An 18,279-nucleotide genomic window follows, 5' to 3' on the forward strand; every position below is an offset into this window, starting at 1 on the left:
CCTCTTAAAAGTCTTCTGCTGGCATTTCTACCAACAGTTAAAACGTTTTTGAAGCAGTTGACTGCTACATGGCCCCGCCTTGCAGCGATCGTATCCTTCGATGGCTAATTCATCGGCTGAGATGAAGGATTCTATCTCTATTTTACAGTGGAATTGTAGAAGTATCATCCCCAAAATTGATTCATTTAAAGTTTAGATTAATAATAATAAATGCGATGCATTTTCCCTCTGTGAAACTTGGCTCACTTCAAATGTAGATCTTAGCTTCCATGATTTTAATATAATTCGCCTCGACCGAGACACCCCTTACGGAGGAGTACTTCTAGGGATTAAGAAGTGCTATTCCTTCTATCGTATTAACCTCCCCACGGTCCCAGGCGTCGAAGCTGTCGCATGTCAAATGACAATACAAGGTAAAGAGTTTTGTATTGCCTCAATATATATTCCTCCCAGAGCACAGGTTGGGCAACGGCTGCTCTTTGATTTAATAGAACTTCTTCCCTCGCCACGTTTGATTTTGGGAGATTTTAACTCTCACGGCGTGGCTTGGGGTTCCCCTTCTAATGATAACCGTTCCTTTTTGATCTATAACCTCTGCGACGACTTCGACATGACAATATTAAACAACGGGGATATGACACGCGTTCCGAAACCTCCAGCGCGCCCCAGTGCTTTAGATTTATCTTTATGTTCAACATCGCTACGGTTGGATTGCATATGGAAGGAAGTCCTTGATCCCCACGGTAGCGATCTTTTGCCTATTCAAATTTCAATTGATAATGGTTCAACTCGCACGCGATCAGTTGATATTCCGTATGACCTCACACGGAATATCGATTGGAAATTATACGAGGAAATGATATCAGAAGCTGTCGAGTCGATTCAACATCACCCACCACTTGAAGAATACAACCTCCTCGCGGGCTTGATTCTCGACGCCGCGTTGCAAGCCCAAACGAAGAAATATCCCGGCGTGACGATCAAAGAACGGCCTCCCACTCCGTGGTGGGACAAAGAGTGCTCCGATGTCTACACGGAAAAATCCGACGCGTTTAAGGCCTTCTTTTGGGTGAAAGGTCAACCCGACGACTTTAAGCGGTATTTGGAGCTTGAGACCAAGTTCAAAAGCTTGGTCCGAGCAAAGAAACGTGGATATTGGTGCCGGTTCGTAAACGAAACGTCGAGGGAGACATCGATGAGCACTCTTTGGAACACAGCCCGAAGAATGCGAAATCGTATAACGATCAACGAAAGCGAGGAGTCTTCAAGCCGGTGGATATTTGATTTTGCCAGGAAAGTATGTCTGGACTCTGTTCCTGCGCAAAACTTTGTTCGCGATACGTCTCCGGGCCACGATGCGATAGAATCACCTTTTACGATGGCAGAATTTTCAGTTGCCCTCCTGTCCTGTAACAATAACGCGCCTGGGTTGGATAGAATCAAATTCAACTTATTGAAGAATCTACCAGGCAATGCCAAGAGGCGCTTGTTGAACTTGTTCAATAAGTTCCTGGAGCAAAACATTGTACCGCAGGATTGGAGGCAAGTGAAGGTGATCGTCATCCAAAAACCGGGAAAACCAGCTTCTGATCACAACTCTTATAGGCCGATTGCAATGCTATCCTGTATCCGGAAATTGATGGAGAAAATGATACTCCGTCGTTTAGACCATTGGGTCGAATCAAACGGTCTACTATCAGATACTCAATTTGGCTTCCGCCGTGCCAAAGGAACGGATGACTGTCTTGCGTTGCTTTCTACAGATATTCAGCTAGCCTATGCTCGCAAAGAACAAATGGCATCTGTGTTCTTGGACATTAAGGGGGCTTTTGATTCCGTTTCTATTGACATTCTTTCGGGCAAACTTCACCGACAAGGATTTTCACCAATTTTTAACAATTTTTTGCATAATTTGTTGTCCGAAAAGCATATGCATTTTACGAATGGCGATTTGGCAACTTTTCGTATTAGCTACATGGGTCTTCCCCAGGGCTTATGCTTAAGCCCCCTTCTTTACAATTTTTATGTGAATGACATTGACGCATGTCTGGCAAATTTATGCACGATAAGACAACTTGCAGACGACAGCGTGGTCTCTGTTACAGGAGCCAAAGCTGCCGATTTGCAAGGACCATTGCAAGATACCTTGGACAATTTGTCTGCTTGGGCTTTACAGCTAGGTATCGAATTCTCTCCGGAGAAGACTGAGACAGTAGTTTTTTCTAGGAAGCGTGAGCCTGCTCAGCTCCACTTACAGTTAATGGGTGAAACGATTTCTCAGGTTTTGGTATCTAAATATCTTGGTGTCTGGTTCGATTCGAAAAGCACCTGGTGATGTCACGTTCGGTATTTGATGAAAAAATGTCAACAAAGAGTGAATTTTCTCCGGACAATTACTGGATCATGGTGGGGCGCCCACCCAGGAGACCTCATAAGGCTTTACCAAACAACGATATTGTCGGTGCTTGAGTACGGGTGTTTCTGCTTCCGCTCCGCTGCAAACACCCATTTAATCAAGCTGGAACGATTGCAGTATCGTTGTTTGCGTATTGCCTTAGGTTGCATGCATTCGACCCATACGATGAGTTTGGAATTTTTGGCGGGCGTTCTCCCATTAAAAGACCGCTTTTGGGATCTGACTACTCGTATTCTCATCAAATGTGAGGTTTTGAACCCCTTGGTAATTGAAAATTTCGATAGGCTAGTTGAACTTAATTCTCAAACCCGTTTCATGACTGTGTATTTCAATCACATGTCTCAAAGTATAAATCCTTCCTCATACACCTCCAATCGTGTCAACTTATTAGATACTTCTGTTTCTACTGTGTTTTTCGATACATCCATGATGGAAGAAACTCGTGGAATCCCGGATCATTTACGCGTGCAGATCCCTAAAATATTTTATAACAAATATAAAAACATCAACTGCGACAATGCGTTTTATACTGATGGATCACTTCTCAACGGGTCCACTGGCTTCGGTATCTTCAACAATAATTTTACCGCCTCCTACAAGCTCGATAATCCTGCTTCTGTTTACGTCGCAGAATTGGCTGCAATTCAGTATACCTTAGGGATTATCGAAACAATGCCCACGGATCATTACTACATCTTTACGGACAGTCTCAGTTCTATTGAGGCTCTCCGATCGATAAAGGATGTAAGGCACTCTCCGTATTTCCTGGGGAAAATACGGGAACATCTGAGTGCTTTATCCGAAAAATCTTCTCAGATTACCTTAGTGTGGGTCCCTTCTCATTGTTCCATTCCGGGCAATGAGAAAGCGGACACTTTGGCTAAGGTGGGCGCAACAAACGGTGATATTTATAACAGACCAATTGCCTACAATGAATTTTTAAAAAGCGGGGGCCTAGTGTGGTTGGTAACGTCTCCGCCAACCACGCTCGACGCCTGGGTTCGAATCCCACCGCTGACATAGGTGTCGATGGTTGTGAGGTGGCGTGATCCACTCACAACCAACCCAACTGGTCTAGATTCAATCCTAGCCGACACCGGGAGATTTTCTGAGGCGAAAAATCTCTGGGATCACGCCTTCCATCGCATGAGGAAGTAAAGCCGTTGGCGCCGGTCCGTTAATAAACGGGTCGTGAGTTAGGGTCCTGGGTGTGGAGTCGCCTCCCTGGGCGTCGGTGATTGGCCACAACAGTGGCGGAACTAGACCGACGGAAAATAAGCTAGAATAAAAAAAAAATGAATTTTTAAAATTTTCACGTCAAAGTACACTTGTCAACTGGCAGGCCTCGTGGGATAAGGGAGAACTGGGGAGGTGGCTACACAGCATCATCCCCAAGGTTTCCACCAAACCTTGGTTTCGGGGGTTGAATGTAGGACGAGATTTCATTCGCATGATGTCTCGGATTATGTCCAACCACTACGGGCTAGATGCACATCTCTTACGTATTGGGCTGGCGAGCAGTAATCATTGCGTTTGTGGATTGGGGTATCAAGACATTGAACACGTGGTTCGGGTGTGTGCTGAATTCTGCGGCGCCAGATCTCTACTTTTGGATACCCTCAGGGCCCGAGGAATACAGCCCTATGTGCCAGTTCGTGATATTCTCGCTCAGCGAAACTTGCCATACATGCTACATGTTTATAGCTACTTGAAGAGCATCAAGGTGCCAATTTAACAGCGAAACAAAAAAAAAACCATGTTAGCTTTAGTATTAGATTTAGTTTCAGCTCGTAGTCGGCAGCGAGGGTAAAGAATTTGCCTTTAGATTATAAAATATTCTAGACCATAAGGCATTAGATTTAATTGGCTCTGTAAAACATTAATTTGTATTGTGCCGTGTCAAATAAATGTTGTGTGAACAAAAAAAAAACTTGTGGTTTCTGGAAAATTAAAAATTTAGACGCTACGAAAGGTCCTGGACCTGACAGAATAGCTCCAATTTTTCTCAAAAATTTGGCAGAAGAACTATCTACACCCTTACAACACCTCTTTAACATGTCCCTGAAGAATGGAATTTTCCCAGAACTCTGGAAAACTTCATATTTAGTACCAATTTTCAAATCTGGCGCTAAATCTGACATTCGTAATTATCGTGGAATTGCCATAATTTCATGCATTCCAAAATTATTTGAAAGGCCGATCAACTACCACAAATCTTTTGGAATTCATAACTTTCACTCTGACTGTAATGGACAACGGTAACCACGTAGAAGCTTTTTATACGGACTTCAGCAAGGCATTTGACAGAATCGACATACCATTATTACTCTTCAAGCTCGAAAAATACGGAACTGAAACAAAATTTTTGGAATGGTTGCAGTGATACTTAACAAAACGAACATAAATAGTCCGCTTTCAAAATTCCTTTTCAAACCCAATAGAAGTAACTTCTGGGGTTCCTCAAGGTTCCCACCTGGGCCCTCTTCTTTTTATACTATACGTAAATGAAATTTCCTTTCTTCTTAAGTCAATACATGTGCTGGTATATGCTGATGACATGAAGCTCTTTATAGAAATAACCAATGCAGAAGACTTCGAAATATTCCAGAATGAAATTAATGTATTCTACACTTGGTGCAACAAAAGCCTATTACAACTCAACATTAAAAAATGTAATTCAATAGCCTTTAGCAGAAAAACAGTAACACCACCTACAAACATTTTCTTAGGAAACCAACCAGTAGAAAAATGCAAAATCGTAAGGGACCTAGGCGTAATCTTAGACTCCAAACTTACATCCATAGAACATTATAATACAATTATCAACAAAGCAAATAATATGCTGGGCTTTATAAAACGCTTCGGCCACAATTTTCAAGACCCATATACAATCAAACTATTATATATTACATACGTCCGACCAATTCTGGAATATTGTAGCATTGTATGGAATCCCTATATTGCCACACATGAAGAACGCATTGAATCTGTCCAAAAATAATTTCTTTTGTACGCGCTTCGTAAGCTAAATTGGACATCATTTCCCTTACCATCATATGAAGCACGCTGCATGCTTATAGACATACAAGCACTTAAAGAACGCCGCGATCTTTCAATGCTTTATTTTATCAATGACATTATTTCTCAACGCGTGCAATCTACTCAATTATTATCACAACTAAATTTTTATGCACCCAGTCGTCAATTAAGAAATCGTAAAATATTTTCGGAATATTCTCACAGAACAAACTACTCAAAAAATGGCCCAATGAATCGCATGATGCGTCACTATAATCAGCTTTGCGAAAATATCGACATCACCATGGGCGACTAACTACTGGAAAACAGCCAAAAGCTCCGTCTAACATGAGTATCTCCGGATCTAGAATGATACACAGCAGCTGAAATCGATCACAGACCTCATTTTGGACCTCAGGTTGGCGACTTCCGGTTCCTGGGAAACAGCCGAAAATGATCGAATTACACCCAATATGGGTGTTTCTTCAACCAGAATGACGCTCAGAGGCCAGAAATTATCTTAAATACCATTTTGAAATCCAAGATGGCGACTTCCGGTTTGTGAAAAACCGCCTAAAATAACCAAATACCATCCAATATGAGTATCTCTGGAACCAGAATAATGCAATGAGCTAACAATTGACCTCAGGCACCATTTTGAATCGCTAAATGGCAACTTATAGGAAACAGTCGAAAATGACCAAATAATACTCAATATGGATATTTCCGTAATCGAGAGGATGCATAGAAACCAAACAATGACCCTTGACACCATTTTGAATTTAAAGACGACCACTTTTAGTTTCTGGAAAACAATTAAAATAACTAAATACCTCCCAATATGAGTATTTCCGGTGTCAAATTATTGCCAGAGAATTTGCTGAAAATGACCGAATACCACCCAATATGAATATATTCAGAATTAGGGGAATGTACAGAAGCAAAATGTCGAGGATGTTGTCATTTCGATAAAACAAATCATTTCGAACGATTCGTTATTTGACTTTGATCATATCCTATGGCCGATTCGTCGTGCATTTTCAGACTTTTCAATGAATTTGGAACGTTTAATTTATGTTGAGGCCACATATATCGACAAAAGCAGGTATAGTTTCAACTAGTCTTTGAATTTCTGTTTTTTCCTTTTGAGCCACATATCAAATTGTTATGAAGTTTGTTATTTGTAAGTTCGAGAGATGACTCGTTCGTATGACACTAGTTATGTTCAAATAAGTCATGTAATCTTTGAGATAATAGAATTTCGTTGTTTTATTAACAATTTAATACATAACGGTTGCTTAAGTTCGATTATAATCAAATGAAATGGGAACGTGTAGGGCAGCCAAACTTTGAAACCACGTGTTCAATCATAATTCATCAGTTAACCCTTAACTAGCCCGCTCATCTGATAATGTTAATCAAATCGGTTGTGTAGTTTCTGAGATAATGAAGTTTCGTGATTTTCACAAGTCGGCACGTTACAAATGAAGTTACAGTTCGATTACAGTAAAATTCAATAGAGTGTTCTGAGGCAGCTAGACCATTCATTTGACACTAATTTTGTGGAAATCGGGTCGGCCATCTCTGAGAAAAGTGAGTGAGTCCAAGTAGTCTTCGGAATATGTTCCTTTGCATAGCTGGATTTCACATTTTTAAACATAACAGGCAAAGTAATAATCCGATTGCAAAAAAAATCAATAGGGTCTTATGGGGCAACTAGGCCTTCCATTTGACACTGATTTTATGAAAATCGGTTCAGCCATCTCTGAGAAACATGAGTGAGATTAAACAGTCTTCGCAACACGTTTCTTTTCATAACTTTTGAACCACAAGTTCAATCTTCATAAAATTCAAAAGTTAAGGGTTAAGGTCCAGAAAGGATAGCCCGTTCATTTGAAACCAATTTTGTTCAAATCGGTTGTGTAGTTTGCGAGATAATGATGTTTCATGATTTTTACATTTTGATACATAACCTCCAAACTAAAAATTTGATTACAATAAAATTGAATAGGGTCTTATGGGACAACAAGACCTTTCATTTGCAATTAATTTCATGAGACTCGGTCCAGCCATCTTTGAGAAAAGTGAGTGAGAATAAAAATCTGCACATTCACACACACATACGTACAGAAAATGCTCAGCTCGTCGAGCTGAGTCGAGTGATATATGCCATTCGGCCCTTTGGAGCACTTTTATACTTTCGGTTTTGCAAGTGATTGGCTATACCTTTCTAGGAGAAAGGCAAAAAGGGAAAATCATGCGCTCACTCACGTCAGATATCGTTACTGTGAAGCATTCTCAGCTGTCAAAATTCCGTTTGGTAAGAAGGGCAAAATTTCGTAAACCTCTTTTCTTTTCAACTGCGTACTACGCTTAAGAAGTCCGATTTTATTAATGATTGAAATGAATCACAGAGGTTGAACCAAATACGGTCATTAATTTAAAGCTCAACGTAGTTTTCACAAATATCGTGAATGTTATCACTGGAGTGAAGTTTTTCGATCACAAACTAATCTTTTAATACTGGCTGGAAGTAACTAAAGTTTTTTTCAAGTAATCGTACGTGGGAAAACACTAGCAATGATGTAGATTTCGATCTAGAACAGCAAATATGTATGTCAATCCAGTACTAAAGCGGACATTACACGATATTTTTCCTCGGCCAAATATATTTTTATGCTATTACACTCTAGCGAATATTTGTTCATAATTCTGTTTGCCTGAACAGCAGCAAAGCCTCTTTGCTAATTTTGTAGCAAATATATTTGTTGATGCGAATTATTTTCAGAAAATGAACTTGTTAGCAAATTTATTAAATCTAGTTTCCATTGCATATTTTGGGTGGCACTCGAAAACATTATTTCTTTGTTTTGGTTGAGGTACGGGACTGCCCTGACTGTTCTATACTATATATTTTCACGTAAATTCGTTGTTGGTTGGCTTTTTGGTAATTGACTGGCATATTATATAATGAGCAAACCATCTTTCCGAAGAACGGGTCTGAACCGCTCACTCAACACTCCGAATTAGTTCATAAAAATTCCTTGTGAAGGTGCCTGATTACAATGTAAAATTACATTATAATAGCATGCGGAACGAGTGACAACAAGTTCAGAAGAAAAAATGTATCGCACTAGAAATTGATTTTTCGGTAAGAATTTTCTTTTAAATTTTATAATATTTTCCACAGATAAAGTTTATCGATCCAAAATGGAAATTTGATTTCCTATTTCACTCTAACACCACCTGTGTTAGCTTTTTGACACAAACTCATATATAATCTCAAATAATAATTTCAAACAAAAAAAGTATCCTCCATTTTGGAAAATCAAATTTAAACGTACAGAATTTCTACAAAAACAATTGTTTAAATTTATTTTTTTATCATTTCTACATTGCTGCTTTTGTTTTTGTTTATTATTTCTATATACTAATTTGTTTTTTGTTGGGAATTGCAAATCCGAAAAATATTCGACTGTTTTAGTATATTTTTCCTTGATTTTTGTTCCGGATGTGAAGAATAATAAGACATTTTTGGATTTCTATTAACCACGCTTGCTTTCTCGGATATTGAACATTGGAAAAATTTATCCCGAATTTATTTTATTACAAACGTATGTTACTTTCCAGGATAAAGTAAAATTGTTTTTTTTAAGTTTCGTTTGGACCGACTATATCCAATCGGATGTGTCGGATAACCACTAAACTGCAGTAACTAAAAGTGCAACTCAATCGCACTACTACGACATTTCTTTAATTCATAGCTCGAAAATCAATGAAATAATCTTCAGAATCTTAAAAGTACTGAATTGGTTTTTAAACGTAGTCCAATGGCAGAGCCCAAATTTTCCAATAAGCTGCCACTATTAAAACGTTCCATGACCTAAACAGTAAACTCCATCGACCTGTGGCAGGAAGCATTTCATGCAAACAGACTAGAGGCTTCTCAACTTTTCATAATAATCCTAATGACGTACATATGCTGATATGCTCTAAGACAGGGCATCCATCGAATATATGCGGTTTTTCTGCCACACACAGAGCATGAACGCTACATCCTTTGAAATCTGTTCCACAGACCCTGACCTTTGGGTATCATCACGGAATTAGTTTCATGTAATGAAGCGCTTAAACCCAGCACCAGCCTTCCATTCGAAGTTTCGAAAAAGACCTACTCTCCATTTCCCTTTCGTCGGTGGTGATGTCGCTCCTTCCGCTTTTAGGAATAGATATCGACGATGGGTACATAAAAGTTCACGATGGATGGTTCAACGTGGCACAACAGGGCAGTTGTACTGAAGCAGGGCGATTTGACACGGCCCTGATGTGTCGCCGCTTCAATGCGGCACTGCAAGCGCACTATATAGGTACATAACTATGTGGTAGCTGGTCGGAAGAGGAGAATTTCCTGTGTGAGCGTGTGCTGATGATAGCTCCAGTCGGTTCCGTTCCGGACTCATCATGCCACCTACACTGAATGCACTGATATATGCCGCAAGCAGTGTAAATTTGGTGTGCTTATGGTGTGTTCCCATCTGATCATACTTACCCGTTTGGCGTCTGCTTCTTCCGGGCCGTCGGTTGGGTGCGCTTCCTTGTCGTTGCACTCGAACTTTCCCACAGCCCCTGCCGGCAAAGGGTGGCATGTGTTCGTGCTTCTCCGGAGGAATCTTCGCCGGTGGGGGTGGTGGCGGCATTTAGATTCCCAAGAACTAAGTCTGATGCTGCTGCTTGGTTGCCTTAATCACGCTCGAGGGCACGAAAGGATGTAGGTTTTACGGATTTTGTTTTTCCACTTCTTCGTTTGCCATTTTACCTTCTTCACTTGAAAGACGGTGACTTCGGAAGCCAGCAGATTTATTTTACTTTCAATGCTGGGAGCAATCCATTGCTGGACGAAGATATTGAGTTTCGAGAATGATTTTACGGTTTGGCAGAAACCAAGGTTTTTGGTGAATATGAATGAATATTTAACTGCTCACCAAAGTATTTGTTTACCGTTTTTTAATCTCAGCGGTACGATGATAGTCAAACAAGGTTAGTTTTTCATGTCTGGAACTAGGTTGTGGATGTATTGTTATCTCAACACAAGTCACTCACATGTTTTCTTGGGTGATTAAATAGCATTAAACTAAACCGTTTAAATAAAATTTAAAGCTATGAAATTGGTTAGGCCGTCAATGGAAAATTATGCCAGCTGAGGGATTGTCTTGTCATACAACGGTGGAAAAAATAGGCATGAGCGTTGCTTATAAAGTCATCTGCATTTTTACCTATTATGTATGAGGCATATTCGTAAGCAATTTTTGTGTGTGATGCTTATATTAAGGGCAATAAATAGAACAATGCTATCCGTCAAAGCTCGGGGTTTTTCTCCGTGAGCGAAAAGAAACTTTTATCGACCAATATTTCAAGTGAAAAAAAATAGGTGTAAAGTAAACTATGCATCGTGACGTGACTGTTGATACAATTTGTCTATATTGAAAACAGTAAGTCTGTACTAAAAAATAATATTTCATAAGTTACTTTTAAAATTTTGCTTTTTGTTTACTGGTAAAGAGTCGCGGTGAACATTTCAGCCCGGATACAAAACGGCTGATCAAAAACTATGCTATGAAGGTTAAACTCTCAAAAAAAAAAACGCAGAAACCATCAGCTGCTCACACAATATAGATAAAAACTCTTAACACACCGGAAGAAATCAGAAACACGAGGGTTGAAGGAAAAACTAGTTCTAGGAATGACCGCCGAATACTAAAATTGATAAAAAAGATGTATTACTCACCCCTGTATAGCCATCAAAACGGAACTTGAGTTGAAGGTGACGTTTCAAACCATTCGAAACCGCCTAGTTGATTGTATACACCGTGCTCGTTCTACCAGTAAAACTCCTTTCGCATGAGAAAGATAAAAGAGGCCTGTATTTGTAAATATAAGACATCTCATTTAAAAAAACCCATGTTGAGGAATACAGGGTGATTGGTTCCTTGTTAAGAGTATTTCAGTGGCTGATAGAGGGCCACATTTGACGGAAAATGCTCTCTTACGCATATGTCCTAACGTTAGTCTACTTGGAGTTATTCAACTTTAAAGTTTCTTGGATACTCTTCCATAAAGTATCTGAAACTTTAGGTATATACCACTTAGTGTAGTTTTTAGCCCCACTGTGGTAGGACATCGATTCCCGGTCCTGATTCCTGAATACCTTCGAAGATCTGGAAATTCTCGAGCTTATTCGCCCTTGAGAGTGTGATCCGAAGGGCGCGCATCGACACGAGGGACACGATTTTCACAAGGTCTGTTCAGCTTCTGGGCTTCGCGGATGATTTTGACATCATAACACGTAACTTTGCAACGGCGGAGGAAACTTACGCCCGACTGAAAGCCGAAATAAATGCGTCAAAAACGAAATCCAAGGAAAACAACATCAGCCGCCCAACTCAAGTCTCTGTAGACGGCGATGAGCTTGAGGTGGTCGACGAGTGACCGCCGGCAATATCACCAGCAAAGATATCCAGAGACGCATCCAGGCTGGAAATCGTGCCTACTTATCACTTCGGAAGACGGTTCGATCGAGTCAAGTGCGACGACGCACGAAGTTGATGCCGAAGTTGAACCCTGATAAGACCGGTAGTCCTCTACGGAATCGAAACAACAACGCTTCTCGCGGAGAGCCTTAACGCCCTTGGAGTTTTCGAACGGAAGGTACCGCGGACTATCTACGGTGGAGTACAGACGGACGACGGAGAATGGCGATGGTGCGTGAGCCACGAGCTGCACGCGCTACTTGGAGAAAACCCTATTGCACACCTAGCTAAAGTCAATAGGTTGCGGTGCACAGTGGGTCGACTTCATACGAAGGCTGGCCAAGCAAAAAAAGTGTCGATAAACGCCATAAAAACATGGTATTTATATAATTTTGGGGTGCTGAGCACGAATCTGACATAGAGTTTTCATTTGGGGCTGTCCATAAAGCACGTAATCCATTTTTTAATGATTTTTTGACACTTTCCCTTTTACTTTTGTATTAAATAGAATTATATGATCTTTACCCACCAGAAACGCCACTTCTTACTGAAAAAGATTACGTTGTTTTCGGACGACCCCTCAAATAAACTAAATTTTGCTAAAATATAGATGTTTTTTATTTATTAAAATTAAAACAACATACGTAATACAACCTAATTGCAAATCAAAACAAGCATAATCTTCCTCTTCTTTTTCTGCATTTTTATAACTGTGTCCAGATTCATTATCAGCTCTCCCTGATTCAACAATTGTTTTCTGCAATAGAAACATAACTTCATCTGGAAGTTTTTTACAAATACTTTTCACCTTTTCAAAATTAGTGTTATCTATTGGATCAGTGGATATTATAAGATGATTGAACTTATCATGATTAGTATTGTTTCGACTATTTTTTGGTGTGAAATGTTCTCGGACGTAATAATTTTTTTTGTGTTTTTTTTTCTTTTTTTTTTATTTACTAATCCATATTTCTTTCAGAGAGCGAGTACTGGCGCTATAACCATAAGCAAAAATGCTAGGACTAGAGTTAATACTCAAGTTCCAACCTTAACAGTTGAAGCGAGTTAAGGCGCTATATCCTTGGTTTTGAAACCCGAACATAAGGAGGAAATACCTATGTTCCATCCCAGGAGATTGGTCAACATAGGAGTGTACTTTCTTAGCTTTGTCACTCCTAACGAATTATATGACTTCTTACATACGGAACGGTTGGTACGGATTGTCCCCGTTCTTAGATTACATTGTATTATATTGCGCTACACAGTAGGCCTGACCGTTGACAAGAAAAATGTATGGAAATCATTTTTTCAAAATGGTGGATATCATTTTCCAGGATCCTTTCAAGTAATGGCTGTGTTAGTGTACTTTACTTTACTTTACTTTACACTTAACAGTGAGCTGCAAAGTCTGTGGATAATAAGCAGAAGGTCGAGGCCCAAGGCTTTGCTTTGATTGCCTTTTTTATTCAAATTTTCCTGGTATCACTCCCTGTAAGCTCATTTCGAAATTATTTTTATAATTGTCATGAAAACCAATATTCTTAACCTTTGATTATTTTATTTATCTTCTGTCTATTTAACCTATTTAGATTTTTTTGTATTTAGCTAAGATTTTTCAACTTATGTTTCTACTTTTGTTCTATAGCGTCTTGTTACTTCAAAATATGTGTGCATTTCATTTCACGAATTATACAATTATTCACTTTACATCTGATTCGAAAAATCATAACTTAAAAACCATACGTTGTAGAATCAGCAAAAATGATAGTGCTGTGAAATAACTTGAACAATTCGAAAACAAATCCGCAAAATTGTTTGCGGATCAGTAAAATTGGAAGAAAATGGTATCGCATGAAAAAAAAAATAAAACAACTTTTTTATTCTTCCATTTATATTATTTCAGTAGTGAAGCTTTCAGAACAGAAACTGATACTAAAACAGATGGTGATGGTTGGATGAATTATCAGATTTTGAGAGAGTAAAAATGCATTTTGGAAGTTACATATTGCTTCTAGATAATTTAAAATATTGAAACCAAACACATGGGGCATAATGTCATTTCAAAAGTGAGATAGTCAAAAAAGAATGTGACATAGCGTATCGAATATGTTCAATAGTATTGGAAAAGTTGAAAATCACATGGGGCATAATGTCATTTCAAAAGTGAGATAGTTAAAAAGGAATGTGACATAGCGTATCGAATATGTTCAATAGTATTGGAAAAGTTGAAAATCATGTGCAGATAGCTTCTAAAAATATTCGAAACCCGTCAATTTTTTTTGGGTGAAACATGGCAAAAAGCAGACATAGATGAACTTCCATGCGGAACTACCGTCGGAACATTTCAACGAACAGCTACCGACCCACATCAATTCTACGGAGCCACGGCGGAAGCTTCTAAGTACCGTCCAACTTTGTTCAGCGTGTACCATAAAGTTTCCCAGCAGTGCAGAACCTAACAACCCCGCATTTACGGTCGACCATCGTTCCACGGGAATCAGAAGAGAAAAGACATCTATAAAGCTTCGACCTGGCGGGCCAACAAAATCCTTCACCCGCTATCGAACGTGGTAGAAGTAACACAGACGGATACAGGGAGACAGGCTCGGACATCCCACGTGTTTTCCTTCCGGTGGACCCTCGCCTCACCCTTCAATAATTCTCACCGTAACATACTTACTGACTGATGTCGCCTGCCCTACAACGTCCGTTCAATACTCGGACTGCCTAACTGGAGGCAAGAAGAATGTTCCTACGGTGTTTATCATCGTCCATTTCTGACTCGGAAGCCATCCCACCGCACGATAATCGCCCTTTGCATCCCCCTTGCTCCGATAGTCGTCAAAGATATTCTAGGCAGCGACTGCGAGAGTCAAGTTACGAAATTGTATTATAAAATCATCAGCGCGAATCCTCCCCCTCTTCTCTTCAATCAGTATCCTTTTGCCAACCTTCATCCCACCACCGGCAGATTCCAGTTCAACCGCGCGTGCCATCTGAACATTACACCACGCGTGAAATCCTTCTTCCTGCCGGGCTGGTTGGCTGCCTGTTCTGTATCCATCACTCATCGCCGACCGTCGCGCCATCGTCGTCATCATCGCCAGCCACCAGTCTCTATCCGGGGCAGGAAAGCCAACGTGCGATCAGAATGAGGCTTTCGAGGGTGGCAAAGGGCATCTGGTGTGAGGACCTTTTTGGACTCTCCTACGTACGATGGGTCCTGCCTGCTGTCTGATAATCGCTTTGGCACTCTCTCACGTAACATAAATCTTCTCTCGGGTGCGCGTGCCAATTTCTCATTTTTCTCTTCCTGACCGTCCAGCCAGCCAGCCAGCCACCCAACGAGTCGTACGATTCGAAGGATTTCCTGACTGCCGTTTGCCAGTCAGCCAACCAGCCAGAAGCGTGGCATAATAACAGACGGCAGTCTGTGGCACGACGTCGGAACGTTCGCACGCATTCTACCGGAGCTGTCGAAATCAGTCGATCGTTTGACTTGAATCGTTTGTTAAATCTAAGCAAAAGCACGTGTGAGCATTGGTGCAGTCCTTCGCTTATGAAGAACTCTAGTCGGGCTTTAGTTGTAGTGACCGTAAGAAGACACAAATAAGATTTAGTGGTTTTAGAGTGCTATTTCTCCAGTGCGGTGGGGCTACCTAATGTTTCAGGATACGAAACTTTCCCAAGGATACTAAACAGAACAGAAAGCGCAAACCGACAGGGCCAACCAGGATACGGTGTGAAAAAGGTAGATTTTCTTTAATTCCAACCCCCCACCTTTCTTCGGTGTGCAATACCTTCACTTTGACATGTCGGTTCGAACCGTAAAGCGAAGAACGGCAACAGCCAGGCAGTAATCCCTCAAACCATAAAAAGAAAATGAGCGTAAAATCATAACCTTTCTGACACCCGTCACTCACATCGTAATCCTTTAGCCCTTGTGTCGGTCGGTCCTTGTCCATCCATGCCTGCCTGCGCTGCTGGTTGACCGGTTAGCGGTCCATATTGGTTCGACCACTTGAAGCAATCAGTCACCGACCGCAACCCACCCACATTTCTTCATATAGGTGAAGTCCTTGTTCGATACTGCACCCATCCCCGACGGCAAACTTTGCCTGTTGGTGGATGTGCTAAGGGACACCTACACTTTCGCCGTACGTCGAGGGACGCACAGTCGGGCGAAATCGAGCGGCAAGCGTCCAAATATAAGTCAAGCAGAATGGATTCTTATTCTACCGTCGGCACTTTTAAAATATCTATAGTTGGGTTAGTTGGTAAAAGATACGTTTAGTTTTGAACAATTTGGATTATCGGTGCTTCCAAAATGTAAATTTACTAATTAAAGTGAAGCGATAATATCCAAACTAACTTGTTATTAATCGAGGCTAACAGCGATGCAAGAAGATTATAAAAGAATATATTTAAAAAAAAATCACAAGAAGGTTGTATGCAAAGCCACGACCGCAAGGTTGAAGTAGAATACTTTTACAAGTAAGATAACCCGGCTGCTTGCGTGTCAGTCACACACGCAACGATTTTAACCCGTATCTTATTGCGGTTTGTAACATCAAGCGATTTCGTTTGCTCGCTGTTGCTTGTTGCATCATGTTGCAACTTGGCAGCTGAGAGACGACGAAATTCTGTTTATACTGATTGATTGAATCGACTTCATATTAGCTCTGCATAGTCGAACTAACTGCTTTTGTGAATGCGTACTAACAGGGCAGTTAATTATTCAATGTCCGTTATGCTGATCGCGCCTTTGCGCTGCCCCTACAGTGGGGGGTTTACTTAATAAAGTGAAAATTAGACAACTACATTAGAATTTGATTGCATCCCGCACAGAATGTCTGCTTGTGTTGATGCCAGAAAATTATTAACCTTCAATTATTTTTTTATTTGCCTTGAAAAAAGCATGTTGCGGTTCAAAACCGGTTGCTAATTACAACCTTTGAGCTGCCCTAACATTGGTGGAATTAAGATACACGGACAACATGCATTGTGGAAGCTATTTCACATTCAGTAAATTAGACGGGTGCGACAAATTTGAATTGCTAGGGTGCAACACAGAATGCTTGCTTGCGTTGACAAAAATTATTAACTTTCAATGACTTGTTTATTTGCCTTAAAAAAGGCATTTTGATTTCCGAAATTGGATTTCCTGATGGCAATTACCATGCTGCCCCAACACGGGGGGAATAATGGCTGTCTGGCGACACACGCTGAGAAAAACCGCGCTGCTCCTGAGACGTGGTGACCAACCACAGGGCTAGTGCTGCTGCTGAGGAAGGACGACTGCCGTTGTCGCTGTCTGATGCTACGCTATGCATAGCCATGCCACAGTTGTGGCCGCTATACGTTGGCCTAACTGCTGAGCAACTGCAACACTATCCGTAGCCATGCCACAGTTGTGGCCGCCATTGGTATCCACTGTAACTGCATCTGCTGGCCCTGCTGCTATCGATGGTGAGATCCGCTGGAACTGCTACGCCTATCCACAGCCATGCCACAGTTGTGGCCGCTTTCCGCTATCGATGGTACCCACTGCTCGCTCCCGCTGCTGCTAAGGGAGGACTGCTGTCGTCGCTGTTCAGAACTGTTATGAGCGGCTCCGGCTGAAACAGGCTCTTATATAGGCCAAATAGCATGTTTTCAATTGCAAGGTATATGATTCTGTCGACCGTGCTTGGGAAGCAAGCATATAACGACCAATCAGGGGTCGAAATTTTCGTTTTGACAAGGCTTGACTATTTTCAATAGTACAATAGTGTGAATAATAAAATTACAATTATCTTATTTTGGGAAGAATCCTAGAAGATTTTCCAATCTATTGCTGCAAGAACGAAGGAAATCCATCGAATACTAACCGATTTATTAGCATTTGAAATTGGACATATTTTTCACTTTTTTCGGTTTTAGATTTTCATTTCACATCCCTATGTAGCCGAACTTCCTGAGAGAAGTATTCTACTTCAAAAGACGTGGGTAATGAACTGTAATCCAGACGATACATGTTTTTGTGACCGCAACTTTAATGAAAACTATCCCATCGAATCATATTCTGAAAATTTTAGTCAAAATTGTAAGGGAATGTTATTGTTTGCCTCTGAATATTTATTTATTACTTATTATGCACGGCAACATCAAATAAACTCAGCAAAACTTTCAGTTTGTCAGACAAAATTTAAAAGATTCTAGTTTTTAGCCTGAATGTTCCCAAAAATTGGGCTCCTCGTTCAACAGTAATGTTTCAAAATGTTATAAAAATTATTAAGTAGCGAAATCTGGTTATAATTACATTTGTTTCCATCGTCT

The 18,279-nt window shown here is 40.5% G+C and overlaps 1 protein-coding gene across 1 annotated transcript in view; it reads left to right on the top strand.

Moving 5' to 3' along the window:
- The first annotated feature begins 15,365 nt into the window (after positions 1–15,365).
- LOC129731805 (uncharacterized) overlaps positions 15,366–18,279 on the top strand; it is a 31,647-nt gene continuing 28,733 nt past the window's right edge. Inside the window, exon 1 of the mRNA XM_055692124.1 lies at positions 15,366–15,712. The gene's annotated coding sequence lies outside the window, so the exon portion shown is untranslated. The remainder of the gene's footprint in view (positions 15,713–18,279) is intronic.

This window comes from Wyeomyia smithii, chromosome 3, assembly GCF_029784165.1.
Source record: "Wyeomyia smithii strain HCP4-BCI-WySm-NY-G18 chromosome 3, ASM2978416v1, whole genome shotgun sequence".
Classification (NCBI taxonomy): Eukaryota; Metazoa; Arthropoda; class Insecta; order Diptera; family Culicidae; genus Wyeomyia; species Wyeomyia smithii.